This window comes from Odocoileus virginianus, chromosome 23 (genome assembly GCF_023699985.2).
Source record: "Odocoileus virginianus isolate 20LAN1187 ecotype Illinois chromosome 23, Ovbor_1.2, whole genome shotgun sequence".
Classification (NCBI taxonomy): domain Eukaryota; kingdom Metazoa; phylum Chordata; class Mammalia; order Artiodactyla; family Cervidae; genus Odocoileus; species Odocoileus virginianus.
In genome coordinates, this window is record NC_069696.1 from 23,363,973 (window position 1) to 23,383,484 (window position 19,512).

Here is a 19,512-nt window from a genome sequence, read left to right on the forward strand (position 1 = left end):
TTTTATTTATCTGAAGGACAGTGTGAAATTGCAAAGTTTTCCTAAAAAAAAAAAAAAAGAGAGAGAGACAGCAAAAGTAAAGGCTCTTGGCTCTGAGGCAGTATGGTACGTCTGGGCACAGATGATTTTTTTTTTAATTGGAGTATAGTTGTTTGACAATGTTGTGATAGTTTCTGCTGTACAAAGAAGTGAATCAGCCATATGTACACATATATTCCCCGACTTTTGGACCTCCCTCCACCCCCTGGGTGAGATGGCCTCTAGGTTATCACAGAGCATCAGGCTGAGCTCCCTGTGATATACAGCAGGTTTCCCCTAGCTTTCCGTTTTCTACATGGTCCTATGGGTATGTCGATCCTCATCTCCCAATTCATCCCACCCTCCCCATCCTCCGCTGTGCTATTCTCTCTGTGTCCGATCTCTACATCTGTGCCTCTATTCCTGCCCTACAAACAGGTTTATCCACATCATTTTTTTTTTTCAGACTTCACATTTATGCGATGATATGCTTTTTTGTTTTTTTTTCTCTTTCTGATTTACTTCACTCTGTATGACAGTCTTTGGGTTCATCCATGTATCCACAAACGACTCAGTTTCATTCCTTTTTATGTGAGCATGGGTGATTTTGTGCTGTCAAAAAGCAAGGGAAAAAAGAGTTGCTCAGGAATTTAGAATTTGGAAGGATCTGGAGAAGTAATAATTTTAAACATGGGAGTAATTTGCTTATGTTTGCTTGCAGAGCCACAATTCTGGCATGGATATAGATTTACCAATTCTGCAAATTAGAATTATTCAACTTTCCATTGATAAAACTACAATATCCAACAACATATACTAAGAATGATTATTTAAACCCGTTGCTAACTTAATGAAAGCAATCATTTGGAAAGGAACAAAAAAGCAGTGGCAGAGATAAACCAGATCTGGTTCCAGCATGTGTCCTGAATGCACTCACCAGAGTATTGGGACCCTGGGTTGCCACCTAGATGATAGCAAGGCACAAAGAACAGGGTACAAGGATGGGACCTCGGCTTCTGTGTATGATGCAGTAGCTTGAATCTAATCTAACTGACTCTCAATTGTTAACAGTTAGAAAAGCAGGGGGCAGGGGATAAACTACCTGAGGCCCCTGGGACACAAGCAACACACTCAGGAACCGAGGGACTATTGTGATCCTTGAAACAAGGGCCATACACAAGGTGGGCTCCCACCGGCCAGACCTTGTCCAGGAGGCCATTCCTCAGACTGCTGCGTTGCAGTGGCACAAGGTCACACATAAGGAAGGCGTCTTAGGGGAAAGGCTGTGTTGGACCCCACAAAGTGATTAGACAAAATTCACTTGTACCACCACTGAATATGCTGGCAGTTTTACTTTGATTTTGCATTTCAATTTTCATAGTAATGCTATACAAATAGACTCTATCTCTCCATATATATATGGAGAGAGAGATTTTTATATACTAATAAGGGATTAGTTAGGGATTTTTTATACTAACAAGGAATACAAAATAGTTAATTTTGTTTTGTTAAAATAAGGAGACACTGCTTAACATGACTTACTCCAGTCCAAAATTTCCTCTTACCCAACTCCCTTTAAACTCATTTTGAGTCTAATCGTCAGAAAAATGCACATGAAAGAAATCCAGAACAAATTTTGTCTTATTATCTAGCTGCCTTAAATTACCTTTGAATCAATATGGGAAAATCACAGAAAAGAAGAGAGATGGCCTTATGATGACCAATAAAGATAATTTCAGTGTGTGTTAATATTTATTATTGTGAAAACTTGTGATCATTTAATTAAGTTGCCTTATCTTTTGCCTTAAATTCTTTAAAAAAATATTAATTCAGCCAAATAAGCACTTCAGAATTTTAAAAGTCTATTGATTTTTTTTTCTCCTAAAATCTCAATAAGATTTGTCCCTAGAGAATTCTCTAAAAGGGCAAATGATGTCCTTGTAGCCTTGGCTCTTTCAGACTGTTGGCAGTTTAATGACTCACTGTACTTATAAATGTTCCTGATTAAGCTCTTTTCGTTTTATTCTGTAAATTAGTTTATATCATTACATTTCACACATAGTTTCTCATTTCTGCTACTGGATTCACATATCATTAAACATTGACTTGTGCAGTTGACAGTCTCTTGTAAACATCAAGTGTGTTTTCTCTACTTGACCTTTGCTAACCTTCTATAACAGACCTTTTCTTTCAAATGGGCAGAAATGACTTTTTGTATGCAAGTTATCTATCACAAAGGGTGAAAAATCATTTATCTTAAAATGAAACTTCAACTGTACAGACACTGATGTTGAGAAAAAGAACTAAAAGATGATGCTAGAAATTAATGATGTCCCTTGGGTTTAGTTTTATCCAGATCTTGGAAAAGATGTAACACTGAAACAGCTGTTTGCTTACTAGGGTATGAAAGTTTCCCACAGCAGAGCTTGATGCTTCAGATCAGAAGATGTAGAACTGAGTGTTAAAATATGATTTGACACTGAAGCAGAAGTTCTTCTGTGACATATGAAATTCCACCAAAAGTTGCCAGACCAAAATACAATCTTCCACAAGATAATTGGGTCTAGAATTCTTGAACCCTTGCTCCTACTTTGAGAGTATAAAATAATCAAATGGAACACTACAAAATAAACTTTCTTTGATGAGGAATTTTGCCTCCCCCCTTGCCAAAGAGGAGGCATGTGGTCCTTTCTCCACTTCAAGCCACAAAAGGAGGCCTCCATGGAGATTTCAGATAGAGACTATTCCTCCAGTTCTGTAGACACAGCTGAATGGGGCCTGACTAAAGTCTAAGAGAGCCAACTCTGCCTTTGAACTATGAATATGACTCTTACCTGGAAAATCTAGAGACCAAGGAAAAAGCAGATGGACTGTTTTGAGGCAAATTTAAGGAACATCACTGCCATGAGCTAGGTCTGCACTCTGAGGGTTTTCAGACATCAGCTGCACAAAAGTTTTCCAGGGATAGGAGTCTAATGTAATTGCAGAGAAGAAAAAAGCCAGAGGTATAATTCCTGATACCCTGGGTGTCACAAACAGTCATACACATCAGGGAACTTCAAGGGAGAAAGACAGCAAAAATCCCCTGAAAAGCCCTGCAGAGAGTTGGCTTAAACCAGCTGCCAGGGCTGGGAGGCTGGAAAGGATCCACAGACAGAGATTATTTAATCACATTTCCTCTCCTTCCCTTGACCATGATGGAAGCCAAAATGTAAACCAGCTGTGGAAAATCTGGAATAGCACTGAGGCAAGAAAAACAAACCCTAAATTGAGTTTGATATTTTTATTTTTGTAAAGAATTTGACTTCTCAACTACTAAATTAAGACAGCATTTGCAAATTAAAATGTCTTGAAAGGCTTACACATGAGCAAGTAGGAACACATGCGTGCGCGCACGCACACACACACACACACACACACACCACAGGGGACCAGTGAAAGCTTTCATATGAGCTAAGGAGTAAGGAGTATTTACCCCAACTGAATACTTTTAAAGGGATTGTTGTTGTTTAGTTGCTGAAGTCATGTCTAACTCAGTATACCAGGCTCCACTGTCCTTCACTATCTCCTGGAATTTGCTCAAACTCATGTCCATTGAATCACAGATGCCATCCAACTATCTCATTCTCTGTCACCTCCTTCTCCTCTTGCCCTCAAACTTTCCCAGCATCAGGGTCTTTCCCGATGAGTCAGCTCTTTGCATCAGGTGTGGCAGGCAAAAAACTAGGGATATTATTGTGCCATGAGATCTGCTGACTTAGCATGATTATGACATAGTTTTTGAAGGGTTAAAGTACTTCATGTGATTGAAAATATATCTCACTTCATTAAAAGTAATGATATGTTGTGTTTCTAAAATATGATACTAAAACATTAAATACTGTCACCAGAAGTTTCCTAAAATTATATTGAGTGAGTGAGTGAGTGAAGCCACTCAGTCGCTCTTTGTGACCCCATGGACGGTAGCCTACCAGGTGTCTCTGCCCATGGGGTTTTCCAGGCAACAGTACCAGAGTGGGTTGTCCTTTCCTGCTCCAGGGGATCTTCCGGACCCAGGGATCGAATCCGGGTTTCCCACATTGCGGGCAGACGCTTTATCCTCTGAGCAACCACTTAATTCGGTAAATATCAGGCTTGAACTTCACTGGAGTTTCAATCTAGAACAAATTATATAAATTTGCTGTTTTTAAACTATTTTTTCAACTATAAGCATTTGAAAAGGAAGAATAGGTCTTGTATGTTTGTTCACCATTGAGTCAGTGATGCCATCCAACCATCTTAACCTCTGTCGTCCCCATCCTCCTGCCTTCAATCTTTCCCAGCATCAGGGTCTCTTCCAATGAGTCAGTTCTTTCTCTAGTAGCATACTGGGCACCTACCAACCTGGGAAGTTTATCTTTCACTGTCATATTTTTTTGCCTTTTCATACTGTTCATGGGGTTCTCAAGACAAGAATACTGAGGTGGTCTGCCATTCCCTCCTCCAGTGGACCATGTTTTGTCAGAACTCTCCACCATGACCCATCTGTCTTGGGTGGCCCTACATGGCATGGCTCATAGTTTCATTGAGTGAGACAAGGCTGTGGTCCATGTCATCAGTTTAATTAGTTTTCTGTGATTGTGGTTTTCATTCTGTCTGCCCTCTGATGGAAATTGAGTTCTTTATTTTTTTGAATATTTTTAGAAGTTCTATACATACTTTAGATTTCCAAGGGATCTTCCCAACCCAGGGAACAAAACCCACATTGAAGGCAGATTCTTTACCAGCTTAGACCCCCATTTAGGCCTACCATAACACATGACAAAATGGATCACCTTTAAATATTTGGTGACTAATTCACATGGGGGTTTTGAATAATTCAAATTAATAAAATTAATAAAAATTGATAAAAGCGATTTCAAGTTAATGAAAGCTCATATTTCTATCCAGTCAATGTGCTATGAAGGAAGTTATTATTCTCTCCAATATCAAAAAAGAATAATCTAGCCTCAGAATGTTTGTTACTTACCCCATATCACAGTAGCAGCAAAGTTAGAAGTGAAAATTGTCTTACCAACTCCAAAGGCCACACTTTTTCCACTACATTGTATCTCCAGGTGAGCCAAATAATTTCATATTTTCAAAATATAATTAATAAAATTCAAGTTCTCAATATACTACTGAAATAGGTCACTTTACAAAGTTCTGATTTGCTTAGTTTGTTATAAAGTCAGGAAAATTCTGGAATTGATTTATCTTGAAATATTTACAAAAGAGAGAAAGCATGCATTCTCTCACGTTTGCATTCATTGATTCATCAGGTGTCTGTTGGCTGACTGTGTACTTCTCTAGATTCAGGAGATTAATCTGTGAATAAGATAATGTCTCTATTTTATATAACTTACATTTATATGGGAGAAGACAATAATCACAAACAATTTTTCAGTAATATTAAAATTATTATTAAAAGCCTTCCATGTAATGACTGAGTAATATTCCATGGTGTATATGTACCACAGCTTCCTCATCCATTCATCTGCTGATAACAAAATAATTTTTAAATGCTTTGAAGTAGTTATTAACATAAAGATTGAAACAAAAGTGCTCAATCATTGGCTAGATACATTTTATCCTGACTGAGAGGGCTTCTCTGATGGCTCAGTGGGTAAAGAATCTGCCTGCAATGCAGTTCTACCCCTGGGTCAGGAAGATACCCTGGAGGGTCAAATGAAAACCCTTTCCAGTATTCTTGCTTTAAAAATCCCATGGACCCACTACAATATTGTAAAGTGAATATCCTCCAACTAATAAAAATAAATGAAAAAAAAAAAAATCCCATGAACAGAGGAGCCTTGCGGGCTACAGTCCAAAGGGTTGCAAAGAGTTGGACACAACTAAGCAACTAAGGATTCACACATGCACAAGAGGCAAGTACTGAAAAGTGTTAATACTTCCCTATTATTCATAGATACAAAAACACCCTTTAATATCTTTATATTTAGCAGCAGTATCTGAAAACACCACAAGAGGGTGACATTACTCTTTAAAAATAAATCTTTGGTTCCAATAGTATAAACATTCTTCAGTTTCCTAAAGCAAAAACTGAAATGTTCTTCTTGCTTTTGTTTTTCTTTCTTTTTTTTTTTTTTTTAGTATTTTAAAAGCAGATGTGAGATTCCAAGAATATATAACTGTGGAAATCACATAAAAGAGTGATTTTCCAAGTTAATATGTTACAATCTATGACATATTTTAAAATAGCAGTGTGAATAAATGAATCAACTAGAGCTTTGGCAAATATTGATGTCTCACTCTTAAAATTCCTGACCCAAAATTATTGTGGCTCATCTGTTATGTTTACACACAATATTTTGTTTTTTTGTGGAACTTCACCATTTGGACTTCCCTTGGCTGTCCTTGATAATAATTTGCAGAATGATTTTATATATCAGAATAACTTAGAATATCTTGATATCAAAAGAGACTGCATTGATGATTCTATTTTAAAGAGATGACTTGTTACAGGATTACATTTATAACTGTCAAATGCTAAGAATTTAAACTAGTAAAACATTCTAAAGTAATCATGTATGTCTTCCGAATTTATCAGATTTTTTTATTTTCCCTGTTATCAGATATCTTGCTAACTCTACATTCTAACACCCCTCACAATTTCCTCCGAATCATGAGCAAATCTGTTTCCAGTGTGTTCTTAGATAAAGATCTGACAGCAAGAGATTCTCACTTGAGATCTGAAAAGCAGAAGAAAAGGAAAATCCTTTATTTTCTGATGGCAGTTGCAAGCAGGAATGTAAGTCAGCAGTAGAGAAGACTTCCAAAATGATATCCTGTAAAAACCATCTGTCTCAGAGTTACAAGCACGTGGAATGGGCAGTTTTCCTGATGTCATTCAAATTGATAATATCTAAGTGATCTTTTGCAAATACCCATTTGAATTGTAGGCAGCTGAGATTATTGACTGCAATGTAATTTTTGTAACCTCTAGTGGCATTTTTTTTTTCAGATCTTCACTTCTCAGTTCATGTCAATGGATGTATAAACTCCCAATTCCTTGTATTAAAACTAGTATCTCTTGGAATACATAGAGTGGCCACTGCTTTCCTGATTTGATCAAAACTGAGGTGCTCAGAGGGCTTCCAAGGTGGTGCTAGTGGTAAAGAACCCAGCTGCCAATGCAGGAGAGGTAAAAGATGCGGTTTCACTCCCTGGGTCAGGAAGATCCCCTCGAGAAGGGCATGGCAGTCTACTCCAGTCTGTTCGCCTGTAAAATCCCATGGACCCAGAAGCCTGGCGGGCTACAGTCCAAGGGGTCGCTAAAGAATCGGATACATCTGAAGCAACATAGCACACACGCTACACATGCGTGGTACGTATATTAGAGAATTTTTGAATGCATCTTTTTGGATATCAGATGGAGTTGTATATTTCGGCACTGCAAGGATTTCTCTAATAAATTGCATTTTCCAATTATATGGTGATGGACTATGAAAATAGAGTTGAAATTTTTTCTGATATCCAGAAACTGCTATGAATTAAAATAATCATCTTTTGTGAATTCCTTGGTGGTTCAGTGGTTAAGACTCAGCACTTTCACTACTGTGGCCTGGGTTCAATCCCTGGTTGGGGAACTCAAATCCCACAAGGCCCACTGTGTGGCAGAAAAGAAAGAAATCATCTTTGGAGTCTATATACAAAGGCATTTTTTTCAAAATATTGATAATATTATTTTTGTCTGATCCTTATATGTCTGTTTTATAAATTTATTTTTCCTTCCTTATTTTATCAGCCAGCCCAATGGAACAGAAGTAAGTGATGGCTCCTTTATTCATTCACAATGTTAGAGAGAAAGCTATCAACTATCACCACCAGCTGTGAGATGGGCAGTAGGTTTTCACACATGCACACTTTATATTAGGGAAGCTTCTCTCTGCTTTTACTTTACTAGGAGGTTTTACCATGCATAGATATTGCATTTTTTCCAAATGTTTTTATGCATCTGTTCAAACAATCAAATAAGTTTCCCTTTATTCTACTAATGTGATGAATCAAAGAACGTGTTTGATCAAAGAATGTCAAAAAACTCCTTGAATTCTTAATAAAAGCTCAACTTTCTCATGACATATGCTTTTTATACACAGCTTGATCAAGCATTTTAATATTTTTCTCAGATATTTGCATTTATATTTTTAAGTAAAATTGACATATAATGTTCCTTTCTTGAAAAGTCCTTGTTAGGTTTTTGTAACAAATCTTGCTTGATACCAAATGCTACCTTCTGTAGTGAGTTAAAAAAACTTTCTTGTTTTACTCTATAGGAATATTTTCCCCTAAATGTTCAGTGGGATTCACTGGAAAAGACTGGAATTTATACCATTTGAAAACCTTAAATTATGGTTTCATTTTCTTAAGATTTTTTAACTGACTAAAAATTTCTCACCTCTTCTCAGTTTTGGTAAATTTTGTATTTAAAGGGATTTGTAAATTTCACTGAGATTTTCAAATATATTAGGTTAAACTTGGTCTTAAAATTTTCTTAATACTTTTGACATCTGAACTACCAACAGTGATGTTTCCTTTTACATTCTTAATTAAATTTTTTTTCTCAGTTTTTGATCACTTTAAGTTGAGGCTTACTTTCAAAAAAGCTTTCCTTTGAATTAAGGAAAGGTTTTCCTTTGTCTTATTTGATTTTCATTTATGCCAATTATCTAGCTCATTAATTTAATTCATTAATAATTTCATTAATTTACTCACTTAATGTCACTAATTTATCTTCTCACCTTTATTATTTTCCTCCTTAAACTTTTTTGGATTATATGTTGCTGTTTATTTTTCACATGAATCCACCTATGGAAGTTGAAAAATTGTCACCCTGCTTCTTTAACTTATATGCAGAGTACATCATGAGAAATGCTGGGCTGGAAGAAGCACAAGCTGGAATCAAGATTGCTGGGAGAAATATCAGTAACCTCAGATATGCAGATGACACTACCCTTATGGCAGAAAGTGAAGAGGAAATAAAGAGCCTCTTGATGAAAGTGAAAGAGGAGAGTTAGAAAATTGGCTTAAAATCAACATTCAGAAAACTAAGATCATGGCATCTGGTCCCATCACTTCATGGCAAATAGATAGGGGAACAGTGGAAACAGTGGCAGACTTTATTTTTGGGGGCTCCAAAATCACTGCAGATGGTGATTGCAGCCATGAAATTAAAAGACACTTACTCCTTGGAAGGAAAGTTATGACCAACCTAGATAGCATATTAAAAAGCAGAGACTTTGCCAACAAAGGTCCATCTAGTCAAGGCTATGGTTTTTCCAGTGGTCATGTATGGATGTGAGAGTTGGACTGTGAAGAAAGCTGAGCACTGAAGAATTGATGCTTTTGAACTATGGTGTTGAAGACTGTTGGGAGTCCCTTAGACTGCAAGGAGATCCAACCAGTCCATCCTAAAGGAGATCAGTCCTGGGTGTTCAATGGGAGGACTGATGCTAAAGCTGAAACTCCAATACTTTGGCCACCTCATGTGAAGAGCTGACTCGTTGGGAAAGACCCTGATGCTGGGAGGGATTGGGGGCAGGAGGAGGAGAGGACGACAGAGGATGAGATGGCTGGATGGCATCACTGACTCAATGGACATGAGTTTGTATAAACTCCGGGAGTTGGTGATGGACAGCGAGGCCTGGCGTGCTGCGATTCATGGGGTTGCAAAGAGTCGGACACGACTGAGCAACTGGACTGAACTGAACTGACACATATATTTATTAGCCAGGGCTTCCCTGATGGCTCAGATGGTAAAGAAGCTGCCTGCAATTTGGGAGACCCAGGTTCAATCCCTGGATTGGAAAGATCCCCTAGAGAAGGTAATGGCTACCCACTCTAGTATTTTTGCTGGAGGAATTCCATGGACAGAGAGGCATGGCAGGCTGTATTTCTTTTTTTTTCAGGCTGTAGTTCTTAAGGTCACAAAGAGTCACATATTTCTAGAAGAAAGAAGTCAGAGAAAATAAGAGCTATTAAAGACAAAAAATTATGGATTATGCAATAATACTAAAGAGGTCAAGTGAAAATATAGGAACTGTCTATTGGATCTGATATTGAAAGTCAAACTGCTGTGCACTCAGATACATTTTAATGAGATAACTGATAACTCTAACTGATAACTCTACCACTGTATTTTTCTGTAGTCTTAAATTCACTCTCATTCTAGTAATTTAGCTTTGGCCATTAAATGGAAAATTGTCCAAGGTTATTAGTGATGTCATTCCAGAAAAATCCCTTGTCTTGTAATCTTGCTATCATCATATTTCTACCTTATTTGCACTAAGTTGTTTGGCATAGAATTTGTGATATAGAAAAGAAAAGAGAAACAATTTTCAAGGTAAATTGGAAATATGCCCAATAAAGAAGCATTTCTAAACATGTTCAGATTCTTTAAACTTTTACTTTTATGAATTAGCAAGATATTCATTATTATCTGTAACATTTTTGCATAAAAATGCATATTGGAATCTATATTAACAAAAATGTCAAAACATATTAGAGCTTGTTGTTGTTTAGTTGCTAACTTGTCTCTGACCCTTTGAGACCCTCTAGACTGTAGCCTTCCAGGCTCCTTTGTCCATGGAATTCTCCAGGCAAGAATACTGGAATTGGGTTGCCATGCTCTCCTGCAGGGGATATTCCCAACCCAGGGATTGACAGGCATCTCCTGTAGCTCCTTCATTGGCAGGCAGATTCTTTATCACCTTGCCACCTGGGAAGACCCATATTAGTGCTTAGAGAGCGATAATATTCATATTAACAATTAAAATCTGAAGAATATTTAATGACATGAAAATTTCATGATAACCTATTAAATGAAATAGCAAGTCAAAGAATCAAGGTATTTGAAGCTAACAATGGGAATGATAGCCCAAAATATTAGCAATCAAAAGTTGGATTCACTACAGATGAAATAAAAGTAACTGAAGTTTTTGAAAAGATTTTTTAAAAACTGTTCAGTCTTTAGAAAGCTAAAGAAAGAAATTGCATCACTAGAGTATTTTATCCAAAATTGAAAAAGCATAAGCTATACAAATACATGCATTAAGAAGTGAATAAATTGAAAATCTGAGACGTCAAAATATTATCTCTAGAAAGAAAACCTCCAACAGGATAGACTTGAACACAGTCAAAGAGTACTGATAAACTGGAAGATAATGGGTAATCAACTCAGAATGCAGTATTGAGAGACACAAAATTTAGAAATAAAAAAGAGCACTAAGAGAAATGAAGCATACATTGAGAGACTCCACCTACCATTAGAATCCAAGAATCCCAGATGAATAGCAGAAAAGTCACCTAAAGAAGCAGTAAATACACGTGAATCCTATGCAAAAATTTGCAGGCTGAGTTCCAAAAAGGATAAATAAGTTCTCACCTAGTCAGTTTGACCCCTTCCCCAAAAGGCTCAGCGGTAAAGAATCTGCCTGCAATGCAGGAGTCACAGAAGACATGGATTCGATTCCTGGTTTGGGAAAATCCCTTGGAGAAGGAAATGGCAACCCACTTCAATATTCTTGCCTGAAGAATCTCACAGACATTGGAGCCTGGCGGGCTAGAGTCCAGAGGTTTGCAGAGTTAGACATGACTGAGTACACACACACACACACACACACGTCAGATTACACTGAAACTACAGCTTATTAAGAATTAAAGAGAAACAATCATAAATGCAAATGGAAAGTCAGATCACAAACAAAAAATAAAGAAAAACAGAGAACAGATTCACAATATACTTACTATCAGCAATCATAAATATGAGAAAACAATGGTATGACATAGCTAAGGAAAATAACTTTTAACTGAAATTTGTTTCTAGTTGCCTTATTATTTAAGAATATCTATAAAATAAAGATAATTTCAGACAACAAAAGCACAAGAGTTCATAGTCCATTGACACACTAAAATGTATATTTAAACTCTTTTGGATCAGAACTTTCCAGCTGAAATATCATGTGACACACATAGATAGTTCTAAATTTTGTATTGGCACATTTTTAAAAAGTAAAATGATACCAGTAAAATTAATTTTAACAATATTTTATTTAACCTGATATATGCAAAATGTTAACCAATTCAGTGTAGGTAATCAGTATAAAAGCACTTTATATTTTTTAATAGTAACTGAAATTATTTTATGCTTATAGCATATCTCTTATGAGACAGCCACATATCAAGTGCTCAATAACCAGTGTGAGTCCTACTGTATTGGATAGCATAGGTTTACATGGTGAATTTACCATGTAGAGTCCACTTTCACCTGGAATTGCTGAGTTATGTTACAGATCCACAATGTATTTTGTATGAGAGAGAAATGAATCTTTGTTAACACAGAAAATTATGGCATTCTTCATACTGCATCATATTTTACAAATCACAAAAATACAAAAATAGCAATAATCATGGCTTCCTAGGCAAGTTAAAAAATAGACCTTTGAAATATATAAAGACTGATATAATCTCAAGAATAATTCATGAAACATGAATCAAAGAGGCTTTTATGCATGTCTGTGAAAAAGTTATTGACAGTAGCTTAAAACTCAATAAGGTTATAGAAACTCTGAATTCACAGTTATTCTAATGTACATGTACAAATGGAACCTATATCTCACAATAGACATTATTTTTTAAGTATACTTAGAGCATTTTCTATATAATTTTGAAGGAATTATCAATAAAACAAAAAATCAATATTATATAGATACACTCAACATAATGTGATATATTGTAATAAAAGACTAAAAAAAATCTCAAAGGAGATCAAAGTTTGATGGGTTTCAAAACTATATATATATAGCACTAAGTTACTAAGTCATGTCTGACTTTTGTGATCCCATGAACTGTAGCCTGCCAGGTTCCTCATTCCATGGGATTCTACAGGCAAGAATACTGGAGTGAATTGCTATTTCCTTCTCCAGGGGAACTTCCTGACCCAGGAACTGAACTCAGGTCTTCAGCACTGCAGGCAGATACTTTATCAACTGAGCTACATGGAAAGCCTCATTCACTCAGTCGTGTCCAACTCTTTGCAACCCCATGGACTATACAGTCCATGGAATTCTCCAGGTCACAATACTGGAGTGGGTAGCCTTTCCCTCTCCAGGAGATCTTCCCAACCCAGGGACTGAACCCAGGACTCCTGCATTGCAGGCAGATTCTTTACCAGCTGAGCCACAAGGGAAGTCCATATATATATATTCATGATATATAAAATAGCATGCATATATATAAATTCCTCAATGACTCATAAAGAAAAATGATAACAGTCTTCAATTTCTTCAGAATTGTGGACAATAAAAATAATGCATAACAATTAACCTCAGTTCAGTTCAGTTCAGTCACTCAATCATGTCTGATTGTTTGCAACCCCATGGATTGCAGCATGCGAGGCCTCCCTGTCCATCACCAACTCCCAGAGTTAACTCAAACTCATGTCCATTGAGTTGGTGATGCCATCCAACCATCCCATCCTTGTCATCCCCTTCTCCTCCCACCTTCAATCTTTCCCAGCATCAGGGTCTTTTCAAATGAGTCAGCTCTTCGCATCAGGTGGCCAAAGTATTGGAGTTTCAGCTTCAGCATCAGTCAGTCCTTCCAATGAACACCCAGGACTGATCTCCTTTAGGATGGACTGGTTGGATCTCCTTACAGTCCAAGGGACTCTCAAGGGTCTTCTCCAACACCACAGTTCAAAAGCATCAATTCTTTGCAGTCAACTTTCTTTATAGTACAACTCTCATATCCATACATGACTACTGGAAAAATCATAGCCTTGACTAGATGGACATTTGTTGGCAAAGTAATGTCTCTGCTTTTTAATATGGTATCTAGGTTGGTTATAACTTTCCTTCCAAGGAGTAAGTGTCTTTTAATTTCATGGCTGCAGCCACCATCTGCAGTGATTTTGAAGCCCCCAAAAATAAAGTCTGCCACTGTTTCCACTGTTCCCCATCTATTTGCCATGAAGTGATGGGACCAGATGCCAAGATGCAGCTAAATATTTTTTAGTGGAAATTTTATAATCTTAAATGCATTCATCAATTTAACAAAAAATTTTAAAAGAAATTGTTAAGCAGTCAATTCAAGAGGCTTAGAAAAAGGAGGCAACTTCATCTTAAAAAAGTATGATTATTTTAATATCTATTTGTAAGGGGGTGGTAGAAAGGTAGAGTATGAAATTTGAAACCTCTACTTTTCAGAAAATAAATTGGTCCTAAACTCAAAATAGCTTATCAATATATCATAGATTATTTCCCTACTGATTTATGGGAAAATAGGCTAGTCTCTGGAAATGCTAGCACTTCATGAAGTTTTTGCTCTGTAACGGTCTATAAACAATTTGTGTGTGTGTGTGTGTGTGTGTGTGTGTGTGTGCATGTGCGCACACTCAGTCATGTCTGACTCTTTGCAACCCCAGGGATTATAGCCTGCCAGGCTCCTCTGTCCATTAAGTTATCCAGGCAAGAGTACTGGAGTGAGTTTCCATTTCCTACTACAGGGGATCTTCCTGACCCAGGGACTGAACTTTTGTCTCCTGTCCCCTGCTTGTAGGTGGATTCTCTACATACTAAGCTATTACACAATAACTTAAGAAATTAACATTTCCACAGTAATCACGTACTGTGCAATCCTCATGTTATGCTATGAAGTAATTTCACAACATGAAGTTTAAGTTATTTTGATGGATGGACTAAATACTTAAGGTACATCATGATGAAATTACAAGCTCCTTGCTTTAGTTATCAGTGTTTAATAAGATAACAAAGAGTGAGGGGATATTGGAAAAAAGAAATGTCAGGATTTCAGGCTATCAGATATTTATGAATAAACCAAGATATCCTCAAGTACATAACAAAGAGAATAAAGGATAGCTATCTAAACATGGAAAGGGACTTGCTGTTCACCATGAAGACAAAGATGTATAATGTCTTTTAATCAATATATAAAGTGCTATAAATGTCATGGATTTTTTTTTTCTTCAATTCAACAAATATTTATTTGAAAAAAACTATTATTTACTAGTGATTGCGAAAGATACTGCAGACACACAGATAAAGAGCAAAAAAGCTCCTTGCTAAGCAAATGAAACAGGAAAATTAGCTAATAACATCTGGAAATATAGAGATACTGCACAAGTGAAATATGTACATATAGTTACTGTAGAATAAAAGTAGATTCACTTTACCTAGGAGACAGGAAGCCTTCTCAGATGAGAGAACAGCTGATCTGAGTTCTGAGGACAGAGGAAGGAGCCTGTATATTTGCAGGGGACAGAGTACAGCTGGGTGAATGGGTGTGGACAGAGTAGTGTCCCATCCCATAGGTCATGCCCATTCAGGACTCTGTACTACATTTTGACCCTGATCCGTGGTCAGAATACAACTTATCTGAGCTTTGGTCACTTACCTTATCTGTCAAGAAAGGACTGTAGTACTTACTTTTAAAACTGTCATGAGATTTAGAAATATGTATATAAAAGCAGATGGTAAAATAATGACAGTTCAGTTCAGTTGCTCAGTCGTGTCCAACTCTTTGAGACCCCATGGACTGCAGCATGCCAGATCTCCCTGTCTGTCCATCACCAACTCTCTGAGTTTACTCAAACTCATGTCCATTGAGTCGGTGATACCGTCCAACAATCTCTTCCTCTGCCGTCCCCTTCTCCTCCCACCTTCAATCTTTCCTAGCAACAAGGTCTTTTTAAATGAATCAGTTCTTCGCATCAAGCGGGCAAAGTATTGGAGTTTCAGCTTCAGCATCAGTCCTTCTAATGAACATTGAGGACTGATTTCCTTTAGGATAGACTGGTTGGATCTCCTTACAGTCCAAGGGACTCTTAACAGTCTTCTCCAACACCATAGTTCAAAAGCATCAATTATTCAGTGCTCAGCTTTCTTTATAGTCCAACTCTCACATCCATACATAACTACTGGAAAAACCGTAACTTTGACTAGACAGACCTTTGTTGGCAAAGTAATGTCTCTGCTTTTCAATATGCTATTTATGTTGGTCATAACTTGTCTTCCAAGAAGTAAGCATCTTTTAATTTCATGGCTGCAATCACCATCTGCAGTGATTTTGGAGCCCCAAAAAAATAAAGTCTGTCACTATCTCCACTGTTTCCCCATCTATTTGCCATGGAGTGATGGGGCCAGATGCCATGATTTTAGTTTTCTGAATGTTGAGCTTTAACTCAACTTTTTCACTCTCCTCTTTCACTTTCATCAAGAGGCTCTTTAGTTCTGCTTCACACATAGTAAAATAATGACAGTAGAATAATAAAAATAACCATAACTGAGTTCTTAATTATTAAAGGCTAACATGAATACTTTTAATACATAATCATATTTAATGTCAAAGACAACCTTGTGATACATATTACTATCCTCATTACAGAGGTATATATTGAAGATTAGGAAAATTAAGCAATTTCTAAAATATTATATAATATTAAACTTGAACATCACCACCTCCACCAAAATCCTGTTAGGGATGAGACATTTCCATCTTACTAGTCATTTTATTCAGCATCTAGCACAGTCCTTTGTTCATAGCAGGAGTTCAACAAACATTCATTAAATAAATGAATAAGTGCTTGGGAAGTCCCAGGCATGATAAATTTCAAAAGCTACACTCAAATTACAAAGGTAAGTAAACACTAACACTCAGAAGTTATTATTATTGTAACATTTAATGTTTGCTAACTGGAAATTTAAAATACTTTCTAAATAATCTAATAGAAAGATGAAGTTTTACTGGCAAAAACAGACAAGAGAAAGAGAAAAGTGAAGAAAAATAGAGATCAGGTGATAGAAAAGGTGCTATAAATTAAATCTGGTCATAGCAGAAGTAGTACTTAAAAGTAGCAAGGTTCATCAGCTGTTAAGGCTCTCAAAAATAGAGATTAAAGAAAAGATGATGCATCACTGAATAATCAGAAGTTAGAAATAGTCACATACAGAAGTAAGGCAAGAAGCCTCTAGGAGAATCAATATTCCATCATAAAGACAAATCAATAATAGAAGACTTCCGTAATATGTGATATGTGGAGTTGGGAGAATGATGAAGAGGTGATAGACACAAGTTACTCTGATTTGGGGGGAGATATGTTTGAAATAAAACATATATCAGGATTTTTTCCAATGAAGTAGACTACAGTGCCTCCTCTGTACTGATTTATTTCTCCATATCTTAAGCTCTGATTATAAAAATGTCTGTAATAGTATGCCTCCACTATCAAGAAACTGTGTGTGCTTTTTTTTTTTTACTTTGAATTTTTGAGGCATATATTGTTACATTATTTTATGTGGAATGGGTTAAGAAGTCTGAGGCACATATATATTTTAGAAAGATTTATAGTAAAAATTAAAGTTAAAATATTCATGCTCAGAAATTTCAATTAGCATTTAAAAGAGTGCTTATCTTGGGACTTCCCTGGCAGTCCAGTGGTTAAGACTCTGTGCAGAGGGGCTGAGCTCAATCTCTGGTCAGGGAACTAAGATTCCACATGCTGCATGGTGTGGCCAAAAAATTAAATAAATAAAAAGTCACAAATTTCCTAAAAATTTTTTTAAAAAAAGAGTGATCTTGTATTTATAAAACTCAAAATCTCAATTCACTAGGCTATTTTGGGGAATCCTACACTTAATAGCATTGAATATCCTGTATTCCAGAGTGACCCAGAGAAGACAGAGTTACTGTGTCCAAAAAAATCTGAAGACTTTTCTTGAATTTTCAGTGCTCACCAACACCATGGAAGCATTGGGTAGACCTATGGAGTCCAGCAAAGTAGAGTAAGCTTAAGACACAGGATCATGCAAATCAAACTCATTTGACGTTAGAAGTCCTCTTCCAGTTCAGTCTCCAGTTCCTTTTTCCATTAAAACCTTCATCCTCTAATAAATGGGGATATTTCACCAGAGATTATATAAAAGGGATTATATAATAGGGATTCCCTGGTGGTTCAGATGGTAAAGAGCCTGCCTGTAATGCAGGAGACCCGGGTTTGATCCCTGAGTCAGGAAGATCCCGTGGAGAAGGAAATGGCAACCCAGTCCAGTATTCTTGCCTGGGAAAACCCATGGACGGAGGAGCCTGGCGGGCTACAGTTCATGGGTCACAAAGAGTCAGACACGACTGAAAGACTTTGCTTTCCACTTTATATAAAAGGACTGTTTTGGCCTTCCCCTCATTGATTATATGGAGATCTCATACAGTGATCTTTTAGATATTAATATTTTCTGAATAACTTGTAGATTAAGCAATTGCAAATGTTTGAGAGTTATCAATGCACTCTCATACAAGACTGCTGCTGCTGAGTCGCTTCAGTCGTGTCCGACTCTGTGCGACCCCATAGACGGCAGCCCACCAGGCTCCCCCGTCCCTGGGATTCTCCAGACAAAAACACTGGAGTTTCCATTTCCTTCTCCAATGCATGAAAGCAAAAAGTGAAAGCGAAGTCTCTCAGTCGTGTCCGACTCTGTGCGACCCCATGGACTGCAGCCCACCAGGCTCCTCTGGCCATGGGATTCTCCAGGCGAGAGTACTGGAGTGGGGTGCCATTGCCTTCTCCATCATACAAGACTAGGGGAATATAAACCAACAGATAAGCCAACCTGTCTAACCCCCTTGGTGAAAAACCTTGTGCCAAATCCAAACCCAAATTCATTTTAAGATTATTCTGGTATGACTTGCTAGCTGATTTGATGTCCTAATATTTCATTGAAAGCTTTTACCTCTATGTTCATGAGGAATATTAGCCTGTCGCTCTAGTTCTCTTTCCTGGCAACGTTCTTATCTGGTTTGAGTATAAGGCTGGCCTCATAAAACAAGTTAGAAAGAGTTCTGTCCTTTCCAGTTTACACAAATGTTTTAAAGAATCCATCAGTGCAGTTATAAATGAGCAGAATTTTCTTTGTTCAAAGTTTAAACTACAAATTCAATGTCTTTAATCAGTGACCCCTATTTGGTTCATTTCTCCAGATTTTGACTTCCTTCTACAGTCAGCCTAGTCTTTATTTTTTCTTTACTTTTATATTCAGAGGCTTCAGACAGTTATTACTTTTTCTGCTGGTGCTGCAACACAGAGTTTTTGCTGTTAGCATAACATAGTTTTTAAAGTGGAAAAAAAATTAAAGACTATAGGTACACGTTAAACATCACTTTCTGAATTCCTATTATGAATCAATGCCTTACACAGATTATTTCATTTACTCTACATGAAAAATTGTTTACTTTTTTATTAGTTTTATCTCCAATTTGAAATTGAGGATGTGGGTTCAAAAAAACATCAAATAACTTGACCAAACTCCTTCATTATAGAATAAAAGAAAAAAAATAAAAGAATTAGTATTTGAGAACAGGTTTCTGGCCAACAAGGTCTACCTACAATTTTTTTTTTTTACAAATAATTAAAGTCATTGGAAAAATACAATAAATGTTATATTTAGT

At 36.8% G+C, this 19,512-nt stretch overlaps 1 long non-coding RNA gene across 1 annotated transcript; it reads right to left on the minus strand.

Moving 5' to 3' along the window:
• Positions 1–509: 509 nt before the first annotated feature.
• On the minus strand, positions 510–15,322 carry LOC139030606 (uncharacterized). Its single transcript, XR_011482997.1, has 3 exons — positions 15,248–15,322; positions 3,990–4,175; positions 510–630 (listed from the first exon to the last, which is right to left on the minus strand). It is a non-coding gene; the product is annotated as an uncharacterized lncRNA (long non-coding RNA).
• Positions 15,323–19,512: the final 4,190 nt, after the last annotated feature.